Here is a 26,560-nt window from a genome sequence, read left to right as displayed (position 1 = left end):
CAGGGGATGCCCTAAGGTAGATTCTAGCTTGCATGACACATCTCCACAACCCAGAAAGAGTCCTCCACAGTTCACAGGGACTTTACTTCCTCTTCAGCTACCAAAAGAGAAGGTGGGAATTCTACCGGTTCCTAGTAGCACACACTGCAGTGAATAATCTAAGGTTGTGTAGTATTGAATCACAGCCCTTGAAAAAGCAAAAAAACTCAAATTCACTTATGTCTTCAACAGCACATACTGTTCAATATTTACAAGGGTCTTTCCCCCATGATTTATCTCCTTAAATAAACTTTTCAGGTTGTTGGTGTAATTTATCATTGGTGACCTAACATCTGGATATCCCAGGCATTGTTACCTGAGACGTTAAGCAATGCAACCTTTAAGAGTCTTGAATGTCCTTTGACCTTTGCTGAGAATCATTCTTCCCCTTTAGGAGTGCTATTTTTTAATGATTAATCAAGAGAAAAACATCAATGTCAACATCAATGCCTGCTCCTCACTTACAAAGTTGGAGATACTGCTCCACACTGCACTGCAAAGAGTAGCACAATCATCCAGCTGTCACAGAGAGAAGCCACTCAGCTTCTGAGACTTCAGCCACCCAGAGGCTGTTTCGTTCTCCTACCTCACGTTCTGGTCGGAACAGAGTCAGCAAGCAGAGCTTTTGATGGCACGTCAGCACTGGGCAGCTCTCCTTTTCCTGTGTTTACTTGTGTGGGTCCCAGGCAGTCAGGGAGATCACCAAAAGCAGAAGCCATGAGACCTAAATACTTGGAAGACCTTCTTTTCATGTATGCTTAGGAAGACCTGGCAGCCATCCTCCTTCCTTCACCACTGCTGCCAAACCCATGCTGGCTGTCAGACTTACACCCTATTAAAACAAGATTACAGGAGTAAAAGTGTTACCCACAACCACTTTGCAAACTGTTTAGAGCCCTGCAGTGATGCTGGATCATCACCCTCGGGCCTCTCACAAAGGTTCTCTACTGCTCCTCACTATACGAGGATGATGCTTCAAAAACCTCTCTGAACTGTCCTTCTCAGGTCCTTACCCTGCCAACACAGCCATCAGGAGCCCTAACAGCTACACTCACAACCCCAGCAAGGCCCAGGGTTTACTCTCATTTCTGAGAGGGGTCTCCTAGGTCCCTCTTGTTTTGCTTCAACTCTATAGGTATTTTCTACCCAGCACAGACATTACAAAGCACACAGACACAAATAAGACAAGTTACAATTCTGCTTTCTTGAAAATATCTGCCTCTTAAAGTCTCTCCTGGTAATAAGCAGAAACAACTACTGCTGGAAAGCACGTGGAGAGAAATAACATCAGCAGCACAATGTAAATAATTAACGAAACCACTCTTTTAGATTGCATTATGCAAAGAAGAATAAATCATCAGACAAGCATTAAATATTTCATGGCAGTTATTGTAAAGTTGAAGAATCAAGTGTCCTTCTCTATCACTTTGGAGCATGGAAAAGTCATCAATACATGTAAGAACTGCCTCTCATCCCCTCTGCAGCACTGAAGGAAATGGATTCCCTTGAATTCTATATGCACTGTTTTCTACATACAGATTTCTAGAAGGCTTATAGTAAGAATTTCCTTGGTTGGGGGAGGAAAAAAAAAAAAAAAAAAGAAAGAAAAAAAAAACCACCAAAAAAAACCACCACAAAACCATCCCAAACGAAAACAAAACCACAAGCCACCCCCTACAGAGGCCTTAATATGGCCTCTCAAATTGGGTAGTCAGAGACTGAGGCATACAAAATTGTTAGTAATTCTGAAAACACTGACTCACTGAGCTAGTAATGAGCAGTTGCATTGCTGAGTGACTATTGAAACAAAAGACATAATTCACCTCCCTCAGTCATACTTATAAGCAAAAAATCTATCCTCTATAGAAAGAAACAAGGCAAAACCCCACCCAACTCCCTACTTACAGTTGCAAAATGAACATTTAATATGGTATCATCAGGATTAATAAATAGAAACTCCTGGAACTCATCCAGACACATAACTTGCTCTCCAAATCATTAGTTTTTCAGGAATAATGGATGTAGTAAGTGTCTTGTGACTCTTGCTATGATCCATTTTCTCATAACATCCTGATAAATTCTCAGTACTACCACTGACTTTCCAAAACAGAAAAGAATTATTGCAAGAGAGATCATCCAGAGCTGAAAAAGTATAAAAATTTCACTATTTATCTACATTTATCTATTTTAAAATGCATCTTTTTCAGGTTTCCTTTTGTCACTCATGCTCATTACCAATAGCAAGCCTGAAAGAGTTCCAGCATTTCTTTTGAAGCTTCTCTCTCCTCGTCAACCTTTATCTGCTGCTTTTCATCCTACACTGAAATTCCAGGTCCTCCTCAGGCCTGATGAAACTAAGGCAGTGCAGCATCTGGAGAACAAGCCAATATGGATTAGAGCACAATGATTCTCTGCTTTGCAGCAGTAGGTGTAGGAAGCCCAAAGTAACTACTATTTTGAATTGAGATCACAATTTGCACAGGGCCTGGACAATTTCAGTTTCTAATATCCGGCCTGTTCAGTTTCCACTGAACAAAGTCAGTGGAAAAAAAGAGTTAGAGCCCTAAGAACACTTTTTTTTTTCCTTTTTTTTTTCTTTTTTTTTTTTCTTTTTTTTTTCTGGCAGAGTCTCCACACAAAAACAAGATGTAACCAGCACATTGAATTTCTAAGCTTCTGGCATTGTTTTAACTTATATAACACATGTTAAAGCCATTATTATGGTATTTTTACTTCAGTAGTAGATCAAAATAAAGCAAGTTGTGAAAGTTCTCACAGGAATAAAAGTGATTTTAAAACAGCAAGAGAAAATTCTGACCTCAAAGTAAATGCTTTACCTTCACTTATTTCTAGAGATTTTTTGTTGTCAAGAGAACTTGTGAAATTGTTCAATATGCAAAATAACAAACTCCACAAAAGTACAATGTGTGAAGCAGAGATTGTTGAGGAAAATTAGCTTAAAACACACTGGCAGTATGTATGTTTTCATATAATAACCATACAGATTCACAGTCTAAAGCCTAGCACAGACAAAACCCCATTGATGCAACTCGTTCTTAAAAGCACAAAAAGGGGATATACCACAGTTTCTCAAAAGTTCAGCAGTTTTGTGCAATCAGAGCACTTCAGAGGTGGCATCAAAACATAGGCTCCAAGTCTGGAACCAAGCAGAAATAAATACAGAAAACATTCCTGTCAGTTCATGTGTCAAAAAAAATATTTAATAAAAATTATAGCCTCCTCTTCCTAATAACTGAGTGAACACTTGAGCATAAACTCTGTTAGTACAGTAGTTACTGCTCCAGCAGACAGCTTTGTGGCGGGATTGGAGACATCGTGGGTTCTGAGACAGCAAGCGCTACTGATTCACCTTCAGTCTAGAAAGGTGTTTGACTACACCATGTTTCCAGTTTTTCCTCAGATTCATCAATTTCCAAAGCAGGATACTGATACCAAGAAGAGTTTTTACACACAAAAACACTCACAATAGCACCATGATAAATGGGCAAAGCCTGACTCCAAAATACTTAGTTATTTCTTCCCTTTTTCCTATCTAGATCAGCCCTACTGCTTTCTAGCACCTGATCTTGCCCCCTACTCTTGGACAGCCTTTGCAATGCTGAAATCAACAAAACATTACATCTGCAGTTCATTATAAAGCCTGGTTGTGCCAGTTATGCTGGGAGGGAACAGGTCTGGTTATCTTCCCTTCTCAATTTAAACACAAATAGGCAGCCAGGCACAGCCCAGGCCAAACTACACAACACCATAATTTACCTGAGCTAATGGGCTATAGCTAGTGCCACATGTGTTTTGTAGTAGGGCCAGACGCATTCAAACAAAATGCATTTTGGTCTCTGGTGCTGCTTGTTTAATGGGAGTTGTTATTCTCACTTCTCCTAAAACAAATTAGTCAAAATATTATTTTATCCAGTATCTAGTCAACCTCTGCTATGCCATAATCAAAACATACCAAATCAATGCCTCTGAAATTTTTGTTTTCTTTGTTTAACCTATAAAAGGCACCCCTATATCAAATCCAGTAGCCTGATTAACAAATTAATCATCATCATCACACAACATCTGGCATAGCACAACACTATTATCTGCTTTCTTTCAGCAGGCAAAACAGAAACGCACATGATCACATAATGAAGCACAAGTGAGATACAAAGCACTGAGCATATTATTTGATATTATTCTGCAGAGAGCATGTGTGTTCAGTTGTCTTCCAACCAACAAAGGGGGGGGGGGGGTGGGGGGTGTGTCTGACTTGTTATTCTATAACACGGCATAATTCTAACAGGAAACTTGAGATTAAAATAGGCAAGCAAGGAACTGGACCATTTCCCAGAGTGTTCTTTGAAGGCAATCTATCCTTCTTAGCAACTAGTTAGCAACCAAGAGATGATTGCTGTGGACTAAAGGATTAGCTAATAAAGCAAAAGTCTAATCAGAACCACTATTACCAGCATTTTACTGACACAAGGTCCATTTCAAGAAAATTTTTTTTAAAGCTGTAAAATTATTTCATTTAGTCACAAAGTCAAGGGAATAAGAAGGAATTGAAAAAGAAAAGCAGAACAAAGATGAAAGAAATATAAACTACTAAAAATCTTTTGAGGAACAAGAAGGAAAGACCAATATTTTTTACCAGATTATTGGCTTGGCTAAATTTAAACAAGTCAATGCCTTTTGCATTTGTGGAAACTGTAACAACTCACCCATTTAGAAGTGCTGGAACAAATTCAGACCTAGTTCAAGTTCTCCTTAAGTTAGAACATCCTTGTTCACTTCTTCCAAGGACAAATCCAGGCTGTCGGCCACACAAAAGCCAGAAAAGGTGAGTTAGTGATTACATTTTGAACCCTAAGATCTTACATTCTACTCCAGCTTTCTAGACAAGTGGCAGTGCCATCACAGGGCAATATTAGTTGAGCCATGTAATCCAGTGCAGAAGACCAAAGGAATCACCACAGGAATAAAATACATTTATGCAGATGCTAGAACACCTATACTACCCTCCGTTATAGCACTCCATATGCTATGGAGGAGCAAAGGCCAGGATGTCAGGCCAGAAACCCTGACCCTGCGTTCAAATGGGATAAATACTTGAGATTTCTAGGTAGACCAAGTATTAGTCCCTGATACAAGGAAAATTTCAAAACAGTTTCAAATATTGGTGGCAAAATTCAAGCAATGCCCAATCAAATAGTCTTAAGTCTAAAGAATTGGTCAGGTACTTTCTAAATGTTTTTTTTTTCTAGCATGTCAGCATCCCAAGAAGTACCAGAAACTTTCTTTGAAGATTTCTTTCATTGTTTCTTCCTCCCATGTGAAAAACTGAAAAAAAAAACAAAAAAACTGACAAATAAGAAGGCTACGTGATTAAACCCAGAGAGTTTGGGGAATTCCAGATTTTAGGTTAACCAAACTCTCACTGTACTCCTATATGTGTGTTTTCCACAGTTCATAATGTACAGTGACCACAAACTAATAGATCAATCTGAATTAGATTTCAGGGGGGTTATGCAAGCTTGTAGACTTCCAAGGAACTTTACCACATGTTTATTCAGTTTTAATAAATGGTAGAATAACAAACATTACAAACCCAACATTTCTCTTTGGTCTTTCGAAGTATTCTCATTTTAACTACTTCCTTTCAGCTTCATCTTAATAGGGATGATTAGTTTAGACTATTACATACACAATCTGACACATCAGCTATTTGCATCCCTTGGGATACTAAATACTGTAATTTAAAAAGTATGATTTATTCTATCATAATTACTTCTGTCTTATTTCCATGAAGAACAAACATGAGGCTTCTAGCATGTTATTATTTCTTCTAGATTCACTGAGATTTGAGCTAGTGTTTATTAACAGTCCTAAATTACCGGGTAAGATGTCGATAACTACATATTTCATTCATCTTCCAAAAATCTTCACAAAACTGTACACTGATTGACATAAACAGCTTAAAATGACAAAACATGGCATCACTACTACAACAATGTAGGACACATGCGTTCATTGGTCTGTTGACAGACTGTACTAAGTTCTGGGTAAGGTAGCATGATATCAAGAAATACCACAAAGAAAAGATGTTTTTCAGAAAGATGAATCCCTTTCCCAAGGTCAAGAGAGACTTAGCGAAGAGTTTATGGGATTCACTTTAAAAAATAAATAGAAAAATTAATAATATATTCTAAAACCCTTTTCAGCTAGAAACTCTATTCAAAGTTGATGATTACAAGCCAAGGTCTTCACATTTTAAGTCTAATCTTAAGTCTAAGAAAAATTAACAACACTAAAATCTTTTAAGGGTTTTCCATTCAGGCAGAATTAACATGTTAAACCCTTGTTGTAACCCTGTAACCCTGATTACTTCCAGAACTGGCCAGGGCAATCAGAGTTTTTCAAGATTACTTTCATGAATTCAAACTTGATTAAGACCTCTGAAGTTTGAAGTCTTGCAAGTTGGGAGGAGAACGGGAAGGGAAACACCAGTATCACTCATTCCTCTGTAAAATACATTTGAACAAGCACAGATTTGGCAAAAGCATTTACATTTCTCCTAGGGTATGAAAACAATGAGAATATAAGAGTGAGTAAGCACGCAAGGGGTATTGCAATGGATTTTACTGCATAGAAAATAACTAGTATGAAAACACAAGCAGACCAGGTAAAGATATGCAGGTAAAATCTAAACTGATGTAATACCAGGTTGAGGGCTTTGTATGTCAGGAAACTTCTAGTCTGCTCAGAGGCAAATCCATCAGATAGCAGGAAGACTGTTCTGAAACCCAGAAAATCTCATTCACTAGTTATTTCCTATGGTCCTGATATATTACAGTACTACATTTCCAATTAAAATAATGAAGACTAATGATTTACAGAGACACCAGACATCTAGGAAAGAATAAATTACTTTAACACCTACACTATTACATTGACTCCTGTCGGTCGTGTGTCTCATGCACACACACCAGCCTCACTGAAAACAATCTGACATGACACAAAGAAAGGAATTCTACACCTAGGTGCCAGATACTTTGTGGTAAAATTCTGGAACTTTTAATTAATAGAAAATATTTGCCAAGTTTCAGAAGGCTAAGTAACCAGAGTCACATTTAAATCACAGGCCCTGAAAATTGATCCATTATGGACTGACCTGGCTCTGAATGTTCTTTTCCATGTACTAATTAACAGAAGTTGAGAGCTTATAGTGAGCATGGCACTGGAAAAGCACTAAAACCTGCTAATCTCTCAATCCCTACAAAAAGGTGGCAAATTATCTGAATTGACTGAAGCCCCAAAGCTATGCTGGTATTTAAAATGATAGCACAAATGTTATTCCAATAACACTGTTTAGCAGAACCAGAAGTCATCGGCATCATCCCAAATATTTTGAGATAAATCACATTTTGGGACGATTCAGAGAAGTAGTAGAAGATGTAGCTCCTCAGGTCAAATCTCAGATCTAAACACCATCCCAAGGCAAATAAAGACACAAATTAGCTCTTATGCACCCCCTTTTCTCCCCACTAGGACACAAATCTCACACAGAAAAAGAGATCCACAGCAATAGCTGAAGGATAATCATGCCAAGATGATAAAAACCAATATTCCATACTACAAGCAGCCAAGCTATTTCAGCCAGAAGCCTCTCCATGGGGAGAAGCACTCAGCCATAGTGCTTTCATGAAGCCAGTACGCCTACAGCAGTAAAAGCATCCCAGAGCACCTATAGAGGGCTCACATGAGGGAGGTTACAGTGCATGCAATTGCACTTGTACACCTCACTCCACTCTACTGGCCAAAGGGGAAGAATAAGCAGCCTGTCAACTTTTCTTTCTAACAGTTTGCAATTAGCCATTACCCAGACTCTAGAGGGCCTGTACGCTTTTCACTGCCTCCTCTCCATTGTGCCAACAGAGAAAGAAGGATGAAGGCTCCTTTCTCCCTTGCTGAGCCGAGCCTAGCAAATATCCTAGAACTCTCTTCCCAGCAATCGTACAAGAGCAAGCGTACAAGAACAAAGGCTTTGTTGAGACAGATCTGTCACAGAACTGAACTGTTAATTCTTTTTTGTACCAAAAGTAGTAAACTTCAGAACAACACTCTCAGACAGGACACTTGCAAGAAAATTATTGCGTTTAACAACATACAAGACAATGTACTACAGGTTTCAACTATTACCCAAGAGCCTCAAAGAGCATGGTGCAATTGAGATGACAACAGAGGTACGGCAATGACAAGTCTCTGCCCCAAGGACTCCATTTCTCATGGCCATAGCTAACCCAGAAATTTAATCTTGCACATGCAGCAAGTAGGTTTCACACGTACCCTCTCCAACTGAATAGCAATACTAAAACTTATTAGCCTCCTTCCTCTGCACCCAGAGATAAATTAGTAGAACTTTCTGAGATTGTAGGTGGATGTATTTAGAATCAATATCCTTCTGAATTGCAGAAACAGAAATAAGAGCAAGAGTGATGGTTCCCTTGGGGCAGCCTCTTACCCATGACATCAAAATGGATTTTGCAAAAACACAATCAGCTCTGTCATAATGTAATGGCACAGGACAAGGTCAGAGGCTTTTGTCACTACATAAGATAGCCTTGAGCATAAGAGGTTCTCAGCAATGGAAATATAGGGTAAAAATACTCTTCCTTTGCGCAGAGGGGGTCTGCCACTAGAAATGATCTCAAGCAAAACAAGAAAGTAACTGCAGGGTTGGGAGTTTGCCTTATCTGACAGAACACCAGAAAAAATAACCCAGGTGAAAATCAAGAAAGAGGTGTCAGGATTTGGTAGTAACATACTTTTGACTGGTACAAACTTTTTGGAGAAGAGAAAATTGTATATCCAACCTATCCATACTTTAGAAACACATCTGTTATAGTGCCACACAAGATCAGCTAAAATACAGAAAGGAGGAATTAGTGTGGTGTAGCAGGCACTGACTGAGGAGTTGGGCTGAAAAGCAGAAGGCCTGAAAGTGGAGTAGTAATGGACTTTGACCCTATAAGGTTGTGAATATAGTGAGCAATAACCCCAGTTTCAATACCGGGCCCAAGCAATCTTGCCACAACCCCCATACTTTTCTTTCTCAAGGAAGTGTTTGAATAAAATCTTTCATGTGTGCCCCAAAACTCAACAAAATTTCCATCCAGAACACCTAAGAAGAGAAAAATACTAAAAATTATGTCTTTCTGTCACTATCTAGAAATCTATCACTTATTTTTGCTTATTTTGGAAAGCAGAATCTATGCAGAGAAGTCATAATCTAACACATAACATAGCTAAAATGTTTATATAGCACAGGAGAAAATCAAAACCTCTGAACTACCCAAGGTCTTCAAGATCAGGCCTAACTGAATATTAACAGCTAAATTAAAGCTAAAAGTAATTAGAATTACAACTAAAAAGGTTTTGAAAGCCTTTAAAGTTCAACGCATTTCCACAAGTTTAAAAAAGTATTTGAGATAGTGTCTAAACGAAGTGCAAGTCCTAGTGTTATTGAAAAACCTTCCTACCTGAAAACAAATGTTTATCAAAAAATGTCAACAGAACTTTAACTGAACAATCCTAGTCACTGAGTAATTAAAAAAAATCACCAACTCTCATATGCCATTTCCCAGGAAACAGTTTCCAAATAAATATATGTTGTTTTCACACTTAAAGGCAAACAGCAAAACAGATAAAAATGCAGATAGAATTGTATCTGATATCAAGGATGTCAAAGCCAAGCTATTTAAAGCTATGAAAAGAGCAAAGCTGGAGAAGCTTGAAGTGTTATGCAGCACAGGAGCTCTGCAAAATAAAAATTTGCAGGCTAAATTAAGTGATTTAATTCTCTTCTTATATATGAAGCGAACAAAGGAAAGTGAGCTATTAATTCCCTGTTATATTCTTATATTTCCTTATTGTTCCAAACCATACATGTTAACCTCAAAGGTAAGCCTGAATCATTAAATCATGACCACAAGAAAAAATTGTTGCAAAAAACCATTATACTAGTTACACAAGAAAAATCAATTTGTTATGAAAGACACAGAGAGCAGAAATAATAGATAAGCAAGAAGTTGTTAAAATCAAAGCTTCACCTGTTCTCCAGACACTACTTTAAAGAATAAGTTTTAACATAGTTTTACTGAAAAATCCTGTGTTAAAGACAATTATCTATTTTTCATCCTCTGTATTTACTTGTAATTTTTAAGCTGATTCAACCTTTTCCTTTTCCCACAGAATAAATGAAACACATTTTTACTATCACTTAGCAAAATAGTTAAGTAATCAGAAACTCAGAAGTATGTTTCTTCTGGCAAATGTGGCTGTTGACACACAGAGCTCAGTTATCCTAAGTGCGTGGACACAGCATTATGGGACATGTTCTCACATCTCTTCTCAGACCCAGGACTCTGCAAGAAGAGTTCTTAGCTACATCCCCTGATGGGTATACTCTGCTTAAGACCACAAGCTCTAGAAAAATTAATCCATATATTCGTATGATGATGTTATAGATTTACACAGATCCTGATCAAGCAAGGACATGCAGTTGCTTTTTGGTGAGCAAGTTGAAATATGGGGCTCCTTTACTCCAAGAGCTGAAAATACAGACTCAGCAAAGTCCAAGTGGTGCAAACAGACAACATTTAATCCACAAGACCTGGTTCATATTACAGACTTACCCATACAAATTTTTGAATAGTTGAATTGGCAATTAATGACCTAAGTGCTTTTCATTATTTAGCTCCGCAGACTTGATCCTTAGTAGGCACCCTTTTAATCCAGACTTAATGTATCTGGGAAAGACAGTCTTGGGACCATATCCCAAAGAATTTACAATGATCTTGGGCAAGCTCAATTTTAGCCAAAACCCTGCAACAATTTTCCCCCTCAAGCATGCTTTTTCTTTTCTGTGCCGGATAGACCCCTAGGAAGTCGGAATGGAATTTTCCATCAGTGCAAGAAACCTCAAAGTTCTTCCTCTAAACCTAGATCTCCTACACACCCAGCCTACAGGTCAACTGTCCAGTTGTATAGTTTCTGTTTGCCCAAAAACCTTCTTCAAAAGCCATGGCTTCACATATTTCACAGCAAATTTCAACAAAACTGGATCTTAAGCCTTTATGACCTTTGTGCAAAATCCATGTTTCAGAGCATCCCCCAGTTTGGAGTCCTACCATGCTGCACGTAGGACAACCAGCTAACACATGTCCTTTGGGATACACATGCACCTTTGGGATAAAAGAGAACTGAAGTACTAGGAGCACAAAATAGAAACTGTTCAAAGCTGATCAACAAAGAACTCCCATTGCTCTAGGAAGTCTCCCGCACCAGGCTGGGAAAGCCATTTTTGCCATTCTCCCCTACAAGACTCCTGGAGCAAAATAAAAATGAGAACTCTTGTGCACCTGTGTGCCAGTGCCATCACGAGATGACCAGGCATGTTTGTCTGACTTGAGCTGCACCAAAAGATTTTCCATTGAAAACTTAGCAATTTATCTTTTATTTTCAAATTCAGAAATTTCCAGTGCAAAGGAGTTCACAAGGCTTAGTGGTACTTCAGATTATGCATCTCAAATATCCTTACATATAATTAACTACTATTTTCTGCTAGTTAAAAATAAATTGGCCATGTATTCCACTTAGAGTAGCTCAGTAGCTGTGCAATTTACATAATTTTAAATTATACAACCAATAACATACTAATTATTGTACTTTTCTGTTATATTTGAATTTGCAATACAAAGGCCAAAGGCCTTAATTAGTATAAAGTCAAGTCTTTCAACTGCTGGTTCAGAACACAGTATAATTATGATAAAATCAAACTACATAGTACTTTCAAAAGGTGGTTAGGTTATATTACAGTAGATCTTTAAAAGCTATGCTGAGTTAATTGCAAGTGAACAAAACTTTATTAATATGGACATACTAAGAATCCGTGTACTGTCCAGAGGGGGAAATATATTTTATGGTCTAATAGAAACTTTTGGCTACAGTACCTCAAACAGTATGTTTTTAAAATAGATTCATTTGGCATAGGAAAATGTTTGCTGTCTCAGATACTGATGTCACTTTTTTCAAATCCTGAATAATCCAGAGCAGAATCCAGGGCTGGTACAAGCAGCTGGTCTTCTTGTATAATATATATCCTTGGCATCCCTTCTTAAAGCTGTCCCAGGGACAGGTACAGCTTAGCAAATGATTTTCATAACAATTCTGGACCCAGTACTCCCTCTCACTCCTAGTTTCCATCTATGCTGATATAATTTTTAAAAAAAAATCTTTAAAAATAGTTTATCAGTGAGTGCTTTGCAATAGTTGATGGCTCAGTAGACCCATGAGAGAAGCACAGCCAAAAGTCTCTCTCAGGCAGCTGTACCTGCCAGTCCGTTTTACACCAGCAAAGAGCACAAATGAATGACACAGGACAGGACTCCCAGAGAAAAGGACTCCCATGAGTTGGGCAAACACAGTTATCTATGTTGAACAGAGAGTTTATTATGCTATTTGTGTTGTTATTATTATATTCTAATTTGTTATTTCTGGATTTATACAAGTTTAAGATCATGCCATTTACACTGAATTTTGGCATTACCCAGATTTCCAGACAGCTGATTACTCCTAACTTTTGTATTTTCCCCATTTCTTTGAAATTTCATTATATCTATGCGTGAAAACATGCAAAACAGTTGTGCCTCTCTCTCTGTGCATAAACTCTGTTACATTTGGCTGGTAAGCCAAAGATGTTAGTCTCTGCAGGAGTAGCCATAGTTGTTTCTCCTAAAAGTGTGGAAAACAGCTCCCCCCCAACACGTTTAAAAACTCAGAAACAAGGCAGGAAGGTTTTTTACATAGCAACAATCTAACAGTTAAGTTCAGTTTAATTATTTATGTTTAAATTAGCAGGGTTCGTTGGTGCTGACACAGGTACTTTTCTTTTCTTTTTTTGATTCTAACCCACTTCTCAGCAGCAGCAATTGAAGTTGTGAAGTACATTCTGAAATGGTTTCTTAAACATTTTAAGCAATTTTCCTTGCAAAATTTGGAACAGACCTACCAAAACAAGCAGACAAACAGCAGTCTTGTTCAGACAAGTCTTAAATATTTGTCACTTCACTCTGAAGTACTCCTTCAAGCAACTTGGCAACATTTTTGTTGTGGGGATAAACACAGATTGCAGTGCCATTTACAGCTCTATAACCATAATGATGGAATTCCAATTCAGAAAAGGATATTAATCTGTGAAGTTAATTGTTTTTCTTGTTAGCAAGGCTTATTCTAGTCCAATGACTGATTATAAAGTAGTCGTACATACTGAAGTTTAACTCCATCATCAATTGCAGACTCATTTACCTAGGCAAAATGTACAGCCAGGAATGAAGAATTTCCTTCTGCAGCGCTGAAAGGAACAGAGTGTTCATTCTCCATGCATGTCAGCCTCCCAATGACCATGAACACATAACCTCCTAAGGAGAACTTGGCTCCCAATAAAAGACTAAAACTATTGATATTATGAACCATGGCAAGAAACTAAAAAACCCACACCACTGGTGTCCTTACTCCAGTTCCGTGCAATAGCAAAAAAATTTATTAGGTGAATATCACAGCTTTCCCAAGTGTCATCAATGCAGCTGCTTATGGCACTTTTAATTCATCTTAGGACTTCAAGAGCTTAAGGTACAAAATCAGGTCATATTCAAACTGTTCAAAACAGTAACAGTCTAATTAGTGAGGTTTTTTATTTCACAAACTTTCTGATGTCATGCACAAAGAATATGGATGCATATGACAGGAGACCACACAGCTTGACAATTGTTAAGGTGATGTTCCTTGTTGCAACACAGAAAGAGAAGAACTAAGCCTCATATTTGGAGATCATGCCTTACAAAAAATTTCATATGTGGCTTTTCTGAGTAATCCTGCTGTGCCCCTAAGGGTTAAGGAGATAATATTTAGCCCTTCTAATCTGTAATTTATCTTCATAGGGGCCAAACATGTACCTAGTGAATGATACTGTGTCAGGCTGATATCCACATCTTAGAAACAAAAGTTCTTTTTTGCTCTGTACTGCACCTCATATTGTCTTCTTCAAGAGGTACAAAGAAAGTTTAATCATCCGAAAGGGTGAAAATAAAGATTTTCAAGGACTGGAGAAACACCACAGAGCTGACTATTCCCTTCAGAGTGAAGAAGCATCTCTTCAATAAAACAGCACAATTAATATTTTCCATTCTTAACCTCACTAATCTGACCAGGGAAGCTAACACCTTTTAGCCTCATGACTTTTTTAATCATCTGTCCTAAAGCATTTCAGCTCTTTACTGCAAAATAATGCCAGTATCTCATCCAAGCTACACAGAAATAGTTTATAAGAGTGAGAGAGAAAAAAAAAAATTTCTTTGGATAGCCAAGACCAAAACAGCTCACAAAAGAGGGGGAGCATGGGGGTGTAAAAAGAAAGAAATCTTCAAGGCAGATATCCATTAGTCACCAAGCATCATCTTTTCAAACAAAAAAGAATTTGGGTACTGAATTTTTTTTTTTTCTACAAGTTGCAGACATACCATCCTAGCTACCAAAGCAGGTATTTTCAGTGGACATTTCTGAAATCTCTGAAGAGCACTTGCCCCAAAATAATGCACAGAACATATTTGCTTGAGTAAGAGGGAATGTAACAGTAATCAAGGTCACATATCATTTTTTTTTTTCAAAAGCTGCCTAGTCTAAGGAATGGGTAGTACCACTGAGAACATCTTCAGTCTCTCAACTATTCGGGCAGAGAAGTGCAGAAGCATGAATCACAACTTCCATGAATTTTTAAAGGTTCTTTTGAGAAGAACTGAGAAAATACTACCCTCTCTTATTTTTCACAGCTGCCCTTAGAGCTAAGCAAATCCTTTGCAAGAAGGCCTCTTCTCGGACCTGCACTAATGCATTTCAGGGCATTCTGGGAATTTAACATTAGTCCTTGGTCAGTAGGTACAGAAAACACCCTACCCTACAAAATTACAAAGAGAAAGCAAGCTTTGTGACAGAGAAGCAGCCTGGATCTCATTAAAACCAATGGGAACTTCTGTTTAATTAATCTGAGATGCTGACTATTTAGGTGGTATGTGAGACTGTGAAGGTACGTGGTAGTGACTTCCTCTCTCTATCTCTCCCCATCAGCTTGTCACTCTGGCTAAATAGTTCTGTATAACCAACAGATTACTTTCTCAAGAGTTTCTAAAGAAACAAAGACTTCTGGGTTTCACATAACATTTCTTACACTGACTTGTAACTTGCATGCCCCAACAGTCCTGATTAAATTCTCACCTGACCTTCTCAAGACCCATTTTAGTCCGTATTATGGCTATCCACCTGTGACAGACACAAGAAGTTCAGCTCAGCTCTACAGAATTATCAATATATAAGAAAGAATTTAAGGGAGAAAAGCAAAACTAAGAACACAAGAACATTTGATGAAGAAAAATCAGTGAGAGGGCAGGACCCCAAAAACCACACCATATGATCTCTGGAAACAAAGAAGTCTTCTCACTGTAGTTATGCTGCTCAGAGCAAGCATATCCTTCTGCCATTTAGTCACTTGTGCAGGAACACACATCTTTAGTCTAAAAGCAAAACTCCAATACACAGCAAAAATATATTTTGTATCCATCAAGATGAGAAATACTTCCAGCTTCTCACACTTTACCTCCCTTATGGTTATCTGAGCATTTATATTTACTCAAACCTTCATGTTCTTTTTACCAAGTGGAGTGTGATATTGCTAATTTGTGTCTTTATTTGTGTTCAATTTGTCCTTCTCTTCCTATTTTCAACAATGTATGTGTTTCATTGCAATTAGATATTTTTTCTTAATGCCATTACTGTGTGCTCACACCCACTCTGAGGTAATGAGCAAAGATTACTTACTGAAAACATTAAGACTTGAGGAACACAAATAAAACATACACATCAGAGATTGAGGGAGAATGAGTCCAAGTCTGCTCGAAGGCCAGGCCAGGTTCCACCACAATAATTATTATTGTGACCATTACATCATCTCTTCTTATCCTCATAGCAAACTTATACAAAACCAGAACTTTTTTTTTTTTTTTTTTAAAAAAAAAAAAAAAAAAAAAAAAAAAAAAAAGCAATCCATCCCCTTGCAGACAGCAGTTTCAAGAGATTAATGGAACCAAGTACTAGTAGGTCAGTCAGGGTAACAACAGACATACGATAAATGCATTCAGTGTTTCAGAAGAATTACAAAAAATTAAACAGCTAGACTGAAGACAGTTTCTCTCCCTCTTACCCTGGAAAGAGTCCTCTTTTTAAGAAACATTTAGCATTAAAAAAAACTTCAGCCACAATTTTCCCTAAGTGTAGTTGCTCAGTGTATAGCCTCCTCCTCAATGTCTTCTAAAACTCAAAAAAATATCCCAAATTCCAAAATTTTTACTTAAAATTCATGCTTTTCTAAAGTGCTTCAAATCACAAGTGAGCGAGATGACCAGGCAACCTACCCACCGTCGGATCCTCCATGATCCTCTTTCTCACCCCATTTACATTTCCCAAATTCCCACTGTTACATCCATCCAAATTCTTACCCATTCTTCCCAACTCCACTGTGCTTACACTATTGGAAAACTGTACTAAGCAGCCACAACACTTCCCAACTGAAAATAACACAGCTTTTCACACATTGCATATATATATTTGATGTGTGATGTGGCAGAAAGCTTTTACAGTTCCTTGTCCTGCTCTGCTTGCCTAAATCCCTTAGGCCTTTGCCCCCTTTTAGCTACATAAGACAACTATTCCCAAAGTTACACTGAACAAACCTTTATCATGCAACCTTTGGCATTAATGGGAATACAGTAATTTAGGCCAACCACAAATTTCCCATAATACATTTGCACTGCACTAACCCCTTTTTCTAGTATTTTTGCATTCAGTCATAATTCATGTGGTTTTAGGGTTTTTATCTCCACTGTTTAATTAGTCCTAGTTTGTATATTTAGAGAGAAAGACAGTTGTCACTGTCAAACTAATAAACGTATTGGTCCCACATGGGGTACGAACTACATTATTTTTTAAAAAATAGATGAAGCTGCCCTTTCAAGAGGATATCTGCATCAAATACTATTACTGTACAATGAAAGTGTCTTCCATTCCAAATTCTCACTTCAAGATTTCTGTTATTAGAGTAGAATCACTCCTTATTTGACACTGCTGTTACCAAGTTCCCATTCATCTGATGGAACACTCGCACTTCAAGTGTACTACACATTTAGTGGCACTAATTAGACTCTGTTCTGTCTCACATAACAGCAGTAAAAATTTCTATTGTATTTCCCTTTGTATTTTTCTTTACTCCTCAATGAGGTTATCAAGATTTATAAATATGTGCCTGAAAGTAGAATCAACTTATTTCCACTTCAGTTTCTTTTTTAATTTTTCTTCAAGTCCCCAATTTTTTGCATTAACTATGCAAGTTCTTCTGTTCTTCAGGTCAGGCAAATTATGCTCACTTGTTTCTGTTCGGCATTTACCACAGATTTCTGTCAGGTGTCTAACGAACACATTAAAGCAAATTTCCTACCCCAAGATCCATACATCTATTTATGTAGTTAAAATGTAATTTTCCAAATTATTTCAGTTATAAGCACTTTTAAAAAATTCTATCCACTACCAGTATGTTAAAAGGCCATTTTGTGCAGTACAACAAACACATATAACAAATGGTGGATAGTGAAAAAGAAGTAAAAATATATCATTTTCTCTTGACATTACAATAAGCTCAACTCAAATATTGTGCTTTTCTACCTATCAATGTGCTCAGTTTAAGAAAATTCATCTCAATATCCACTCTCTATAACTCCAGTTATACCAGTTATTCTTAATCACACTTAGCCTACATTCCAACCTTTATCTATTTATTTTTGCTAAAGGAAAGCAGTCATTTGTTAGTCTTTTTTTAATTTAAAGTACAGTTGAAATTCATTGGATGATCCTTCTAGATAAATCAGACACAGAAATGTTTCAAAAGCAGGCAGACCCTGCTGTCCTTCACATCCTGCAGAGCTACTTGAAGCCCTTTAGAGCAAGAGCCCCCACCATGCTGAGCAGGCATGCTAGAGGAAACGTGCAGGAGATGTACCCTGCACAGAACACCAAGCAATTTCTGTGGGTCACATAAACACAGCAGCAAAAACTGAGCGACACACAAAAACAGTTAATGGTATTTTAGGAAGAGTGGCAGCTTTTGGCAAAGGTCTTCAGCTCTGCTACACCACTGATTTTTCTTTTTTTTTTCTGACTTGAGCAGGCCCCTCAATAGTCAATAGTCAGACTTCCATCATTTTCTGTAGAGTTTCTGCTTCTAACACCTTTACCAATGCCCTTTGTAGTTTTCAGATGGGCTACTCTTTCACTCCCTTAAAAAACGTTGATGCCTAACTCCAACAATGCAAAAGAGCCAATTTTTCCTCCATTTGCTTTATTGAAAGATTATTCTTCAAATCAAGCGGGTATTTTGTTTTAATCAGCACAGACACTTCAAGAGCAAGTGTCAAGCTGATGGAATTGCCTGTAGCACTAGGTGAGTTATGGGAGGAAGGCACCATGCCAGATTACAGTTCCACTACAAATTCCTACCTGGGCTGGTATCCGCTCTAAAATAGTATTAGAGGACAGAGACAGCAAAAATTGTAACTTCAACTCCTTCCATATTCATTACAAAGGTCGCTCATAATACATTTTTTTGACATCGTGATAAGTTTCATTCTGCCCCCCTGGATGTTTCACACTTCACTGTATTTTAGGTGTAACACCCTCTGATCACAGCCTAGTTATCTGAAGGATTGTACTGCTCTTTTTGATCCTGGAAGGCAAGCTTGACCTAATCATGCACTGCCCCTCCAATTAGAAAAAGCATCAGATGAAGACATTTGTCAGCATAAATCTTTTACATTGCATTATATAGCTGACAGAAAAGATCATTCAGTCTTTTATTCACTTAAACCTGAAAAGTTTGTGGCCTTTTTTTCCCCTCTTCGCACCATTAGTTGGAAAATTCAAAGAGCAAACTCGCAATAAGTCAGACCAGGAGCTTCAAAATGTTAACATGCTCTTTTTCATCATAGGATTTCTTGTCTGTTTTGCAGGTGAAAGATTACAACACTCAGTAAGAAATGAGGGGATGAATAAGAAGATTAAAGACAACAGTGTTGCAGCCTCCTGGTCTTCCTTGGTCTGCTTTAACATGAATCTTAGAACCACAGAACTCAAGACTCAGCTAAAGAACTGGGTAGCAAGCAAAATATAATCTCAAGAAACCTCCCTCAAGCGGAAATCTTATTCCAAGGGTAGATTACATGAAGTAGAAAATTACTGGAAAGACTAATCTTAGCTCTCAGCACCAGTGTTAGAGAAAGCCCAGTGAAACAGAATATAGCTTTAAAAGGCAATTACTAGACAACTTTCAGCATCACTGGGTTTCTGTGAGTGTTTTCCCTACTGGCCAGCATTTAAAATAGGCATTTTAAGCAGGAGCCCTAGACCAAGATTAGGTCTCCTAACTTTTCTGCAGACTCAGCTAACAGTCTGGAAACTAGCACTGAAACGCTAGAGCTGCATAAGCCTGCTGTTAGATATATATATGTATTTATATATTACATTTGAGAGCAAAGTGTAAGGTGCAGATAAAGATGGAAACACAAACCTGGACCCAAATGCAACTCTTCATTGGCTATACCTGTATTACTGAGAAATTCAAAACAACAGAAAAGAAGTAGTAGATGGAGGCAGCCAGTGCTACAACCCCTTCCCAATGCTTGTTTGAGGGCCCCATGGGCCATTTAGCCTCAGTCACTGGTTCAACACCTAAGCTCTGAGTTAGGCACAGGGGATGATATGGGGTACTCTCAGGGGGAACACTGGCATGACTGCCTTAACCAGCAAGCACCAGAACCACTCTGCAAATCAAACTGACACGCAGGGAACATAGAGAAAAACAGATTAGTTTAAGAAACAAACAAAAATCTGAAATATTTGTGAAAGCCCAAGGGGTACAACTATACCTAGCCAATCAAGTTACTGGCTTGAAAGTATGGCTGTTCCCACTGACAGCTAAGTATGAATTCTGAAATTACTGTAATTTTTTTTAAAGCACTAGAGTACTTTAACTTCATTTCTTTAAATGTTTCCTCTTCCTCAGAGGAATTTGCATGAGAAAGACTACTCTTTCCAGAAGAGTTGTCAGATGCAGGACACAAGTTCATGCATTAAAATTTTATGTGCATCTGACACAAGCCCCTCCTGTGTTCTCCCCATAACTTATTCAATATTGTAGAAGCAAAGGCCCAGTCAGATGCAACTGAAATTAATTACGTGAAATCATTTGGATTTGTTTTCCCTTTGGAGCTTTTGAGTAATGCAAAAAGTATCATTACAGTGGATAGCTGAGACACACCTTTTTAATTCTGAAACTGTAACCCTGCAGAAATACTTGAATTCACTTTACAATATCTGCACTATTGTGAGGATAATTTCTTGGTGCAATATTTTTTATGGCAGACAGCTGCCTATCACTGATTTTAAAAGGGACCTGAACATTTAAGTTCCTTTGAAGCTTTTAAAAAAACCTACTTTTGAAAGCCAAATGGTTAAACTTCCTAGAAGTTATTCACTTCTAGCAGAATCCTCTTATCCTCACCTAAGTTGCTTAGTAGTGCACAAATCTAATGTTAAAAAGTCAGATTTGGTTTAAAGACAAGTCTGGACAGAGATTTGTAGGAATTAATAGACCTTATGTTCACCAGGCTTTTCTTGGTCTTTAACCTCACTTTCCAGTTCCTCTATCAAATAATCATTCAGTGGTTTTAAACCAGCCTCAACAGATAAGTGTGGAGCAGCATGACAATGTTTATGCACAACTTCAGGAAATTGAAGTCTGACAATCAAAAATGGGAAATCTATGCCCAAATCTTCTACTGCCATGTGCAGTAGTCCCATTCAGGCATTAGGTGATATGCTATTGCTAAAAATTCACTTCCTTCCTTTACCTCCACAGTAAGCTGGTAACCAGTGTCCCTAGTTGTCCTTTGACAACAGCATAAGGACATCAATTACCTTTCCAATTCAAACCGTCAAAAAACACTAACCTGCAACTCTATTGGAGAAAGCAAGTTATGAATACACTTTCACTCCCTACAGGCTCTGTCCACAAATTCTGAAGCAGAAGGCATAAGGTGTCCCTGCTAACTGTAAGTCATCTGATCTTTGGAATCCAGTGCTTGAGCTCCAGCGTCTTTGGATCACTGACTAGTTACTCTGCTATAGGGAACCTGACATGTCATGCAGCACCTTGTGGACATAGTAAACAAACAGTAGCCTGGGAATCCTATGTCTTAATCACACTTTCATTCCAAGAAAGCTGACTATAGACACAACGACTGCCATAGAATTATTGTTGGAAAAAACCTCTAAGATTTGAGCTTAACCATCATTAACAACCGCCACCATACTCACCAGTAACCATATTTACAAATGCCACATCCAGAAGCATTTTCAACCCTTCCAGGGATGGCAATTCCACCACTTAATGGGGAGCCTGTTCCAATGCCTGGTCATCTTTCAGTGAAGAAATTATTTCCAATATCCAAGCTAAATATCCTTTGACACAGCTTGAGACCATTTCCTCTGGTCCTGTCACATATTTCCTGGGAGAAAAGACTGGCCACAACCTCCTTTCTGGAAGCTGTGGAGAGCAATAAGATCCCCCCAAGTGCCTCCTTTTCTCCAGGCTAAAGAACCCCAGTTCCCTCAACTTCTCCTCATCAGACTTGTACTGCTGTTTGTTTTCTATGTGCACAAAGTGCTGCATGACATGTCAGGCTCCCTATAGCAGAGTAACTAGTCAATGATCCAAAGAGGCTGGAGCTCAAGCACTGGATTCTAAAGCTCAGATGACATACAGTTTTAAGGAAGTTTAAACCACATCCTTGACGGTAAGCATAGCAAGTAGCTAAAGTAGAATGCAATATCCACCAGGGACCAAGCCCTGAGCTCACTTTATGTTTGACCTTGGCTGTAAAGCTTTACCTTCCTGACATCTGCTTTGGATGGGTCAGCTCTTCCTACCCTTTAAATGTTCGTTTTAACTCTAGTATTCTTTGACTTTTTCAACAAGGCAGACATGCACACCATCTTATCTTCCAGCTGCCAATTTCCACTTCTTTTTGTTAGCTTTTCTACATCAATATATTTTCTAGCATCCAACTTACTTTATCTTATCTTTAGTGTGACTTCTCTTCTACTTGTCGCAACCTTTCTCAGGTCCCAGACAGATGATTACATCCATCACATCTACTTCCTTTAATCCCCATTGCATTCAGCTTCCCCTTTGGAAGCTACACACTGAGTTTAATCACTGTAAAATCATGCAGCTACAAAATTGGACATCATAAATACTAACTGCATACTAAAACAATGGCAAAGCAATGAAAATAATCAACCACCACTGAAAAGTATTTACATACCAGGGAATCCATTTAGCTGACAGGTTGGAAAACAGCATGCTAGTTTTCCTGTGGTTCTTTCCTTCAGAAACAACTCAGTGTTACATATTCAGGTACCCCACAGATGGGGTTACTGATGTGCAACTGCTTCTGGCTGGTACTACCTGTCAACTTACTCACAAAGGTTATAAGACAGAAATTTCTAACAGTTTAAGTTTCCCAACAGTGCACAATTCCATGCTTTTCATGTTGCTTTCCCACTCTCTTCTGGAAATAAAGAGGCAACATTCATATTTTAGTTTCTGTAGGTGTTTTAAAACTACAGTTAAGTGGCTAAGCTCTTGTGAGGATGAACACACAGCATACTTACATGGTTCTAACAACATGGCAATTGGGACAGTGCTTTTGTAGTAACACGTTGAAAAGGTCAGTCTTGTTACTTTATGCACAAAATTCCCACAAATAAAACATTCTAGACTCTTCAGTGGTCTGTGATATGTGAAAAAATGGAACTGCGCAAACTTTGGTTATAGACTTTTAATATGAAGATAGTGTTGAGAAGAGTTCACCAATTCCATAAGCTTTTAAAGTTTAGAAAATAACTTATTTTTTCAGACTACACTATAACCTTTTCTTAGTTCAAACTTCAGCTGTAAGGCATTCATAAATACTTTTTAAATTTTATACAAACAACTGATGAAACAGAAACTGAGAACTTGATCTAGACACAGCTAGCTGCAGTGGAGTCTCGATCAGATTCTTGATAAAACCAGACTTTAGCACATACAGAAGATCTTTATTGACTAGAATACACATTTGCATTCATTATGCAGTAAAGCTAAATGGATTTCTTTTTCTGATCATATAATCCTGATAAAGTTGCTGTTCAAATTTTGATATATGTGTATATAACCATATATCCTGGAATCATTTGGCTAACAACAGCTTTTTAAATATAGGCTTGCATGTTGTATTCATCTTTTCTTAGCATCAGAAAGCCTCCTGTCATCCTATTAAGGTGTATTAAGAGAAGAGATAATAGAAGGCTTGTAGAGGAAAGGGGGAAAAGCTAATACAATGTCTGAAATTAAGGGGAAGACACAAAAAAACATCACCACCAGCATCTGCAAACTCCTAGCCAATAAACTCAGCTGTGACTAAAGAGGTCAAAGAAATGAAATTCAGCTATCTGCACTGTTTAAGCATAAATCTGAGGGTAGGAGTGACATGGAAAAGCCACAGTCCCACAACTGGGGCAGGCCCAGAAGATACAATGCCTCAGGGACAGCCTTGAGAATCAGAATTCCAATTTCTCATCTTGTCCCACCAGGCTATGTAGCAAAGTAAGCAGTGCACAGCTCATGCTCTCTGGTATCCCTATGGTCCAATCCAAGTAGTGGCCTAATGAGAGCCTAGAGGAAGACCTTTGTTTTTGCTTGACTCATTCTTGCTCACAATCCATTCCTTTCTGCTATCACACAGCTTTGAAAAAATTCTGAAGATTTTTTAATACTAAAGATGCTGAAAAAAAATATAGCTAATTTTTCTCATTAGTATTTTAATTCTGACAAGACTTTGATGTATTTGATGTTTGCCAACCAGCAATACAAATAACACAGAACCATTGTCTTGTTGAATAGATATTGCACCATATTAAAATTCAGTTACATTTTATTGTTTTGAATATGCAACCTCAGTTGCAGAACCAATCTTTGCCTTCATCCAAAGGAAAAGTAGTCTCTAAGTATTTGTGGATTCTAAGTCTTCTGAATTAAGGACTATGAATGAATGATAACACAAAAAGATGGTGATGGAAGCAATGAGGCAGCAAAGCAGCTGCCTTTGCCAGATTTTTGTTAATATGTATTTATTCCAGCACACTTACTGTGGCATGCACACCTAAGCATTCAAAGAAATTCTTCTGAATGATTAAACAAAGAGAACATATCTCTACAATTACTAAGGCGAAAGGTAACTTGAGTTTGGGTTTCCCCCAATTTCTCTCTAATGCTGGTTGAAAGAGATGGTAAATGGTTTTGATGCCTTGGGAAGGCTGATCTGGAACAAACACTGGACAGAGCTAGAGAATAAAGTAGGTGTTTATTGGAAGGCCTTTAGTATACACCTTGGGCAGTACAAGAGCCTGACCAGGGCTGCATTTAAGGTGGATTAAGAATGGTCACAAAATGGCTGATGAGTCACGAGATGTTAAATTTTTATAAGTTTTGGTCTATTTGCATATTGAGGTTTAATTGTCCAATTACAGCTTCAGGTTGTGAGGTCTCATCCTTCTTGTTCCTCCCTTCAGTCCACCATTGTTTATGCTTTTGGGCCTGAAAGTTGTCCTTGGTCTTCAACAGGAAAAGGATTTGTGTTGTCTACCTATTCTGTGTAGAGATCTTACCAGCACTTAATATGATGCTCAGAACTACACCCTTAGGTAGCACAGAATCTGAAAACATGAACGCTAAAACTTAAGCTGTCAATTTCATGAGCTGGCATGCTGGAGAAAGGGCCTCTCAGAGCAGGACTGAAGGGGAAGTAACAAGGCAACTAAAGAGTAACCTGGCCTGTACATGCGCTATGTTTCAAATGGTACAGCCAAGCAGCTCCACTACCATGCATTTGTTTGGAGTTAAACAAGGGTTTCAGTGAGCTGCATGAGGCTGTGAAACAGAATATTGAAATCTTTCTATCTCCAGAGACCATAAGCACACACTCAGCTCACCGGCCATTTCGAGTGCCTCTCATAACCAAAAACCACATGTGTGTACGGCGTTCTCTTAACTCTTCACTCTCAGGGATTTGCCTCCTTCTCCTTTTTTCCTTAATCTATGAATAACATAATTTAGAGCCCAAACTGGTGGCTGTCCTTTGCACATCTTGTAGACTCTCTTTGTGTATGTGAAGACATAAGGCCACAAGCTGGCATGAACCTGGAATTTTATAAATCTATTTTATAAACCTATTCATTAATCCTTCCTGTAAATCTAGAATTTAACTCCTCACCACATGCCTCACTGCTCAGCTGACAATAACTACAAGCTCAGGGAAGCAAAGTAGTGATGGGCATGTTTAAAAACGAAAACTTACTGTCATCATCTAACCCACCCAATGCAAAGCATAATTTTGAATATAATTCTTACCTTCTCCCAGAGAGGCTTCTCCTGCCACCCCACCATTGCCAAAGCCTTGCTACATACACTCAATACATCGTTCCAAAGTGTTCTAAGGGCAAAAGACATCTAATATTTGAAATATCCTGTGATGATTCATTTCCCAGGGAAACTTTTTACCATATTTGCTAATTCATTAGAGGGCACGTAAGTCCGATGAATGCGAAAGAAGAGACATTCAGATGAAAAATAACCAAAAAATATCAGAACCTGCATGTACTACTGATTTGAAAGGATAAAGTTCAAAATAAACTCACCTGAAAACAAAGGTTGGTGGAAATCACCACCATGCCCCAAAAAATAACCATGTTAAGACACACATTATTTTCTATTGATCTTTCTTCTTGCATGACAAGCAAACATCAAGACCACAAGTTTAAGGCATGTAAAAAGAACATAGACAGCTATGCCACACAAAGGAAAAACGAAGGCAAAAGAAGTGATGAAAGCTTGAAAAATAAACAGAATAATGTAGCTATTTTAAAGACAGAATTTTTATCACAATCTTATCTAGAAGTCTATGACTGTTCTTTCTCTCTAGAAATATGTACTGTCTTCTCCATATGAAACTGAATGCCATCGTTTAACCCCAGCCAGCAATTAAGAATCACAAAACCACTTGCTTTCTCCCCACCTGGAGAGTAGGAGCAAGATTCAGAAAAAGGTAAACTTCTTAGGTTTAGATAAGGAAAGTTTATTAACTGAAAGAAACTATCATAAAATACTAACCAATAATAATTGTAAAAAAAAAAAATGAGAGAAAGGAGTAAAACATAAAGGAAGCAAGTGATGCACAGTTACTAAGCAGCAATTAGCTCCCTCCCA

At 38.0% G+C, this 26,560-nt stretch overlaps 1 long non-coding RNA gene across 1 annotated transcript in view; it reads right to left on the bottom strand.

The window, feature by feature from the left end:
* Positions 1 to 566: 566 nt before the first annotated feature.
* Positions 567 to 26,560, bottom strand: part of LOC136287663 (uncharacterized) — a 139,240-nt gene continuing 113,246 nt past the window's right edge. The window contains exons 3-4 of the long non-coding RNA XR_010720242.1: positions 4,764 to 4,855; positions 567 to 871 (exon numbers count right to left, since the gene is read on the bottom strand). This is a non-coding gene — a long non-coding RNA (uncharacterized lncRNA). The remainder of the gene's footprint in view (positions 872 to 4,763; positions 4,856 to 26,560) is intronic.

The sequence above is a fragment of the Chamaea fasciata genome, unplaced genomic scaffold (genome assembly GCF_029207755.1).
Source record: "Chamaea fasciata isolate MVZ Bird 193981 ecotype frontalis unplaced genomic scaffold, bChaFas1.0.hap1 SCAF_3, whole genome shotgun sequence".
Classification (NCBI taxonomy): Eukaryota; Metazoa; Chordata; class Aves; order Passeriformes; family Sylviidae; genus Chamaea; species Chamaea fasciata.
Note: the sequence above shows the minus strand (reverse complement) of the source record. Positions and strands in the feature narration are given on the sequence as shown.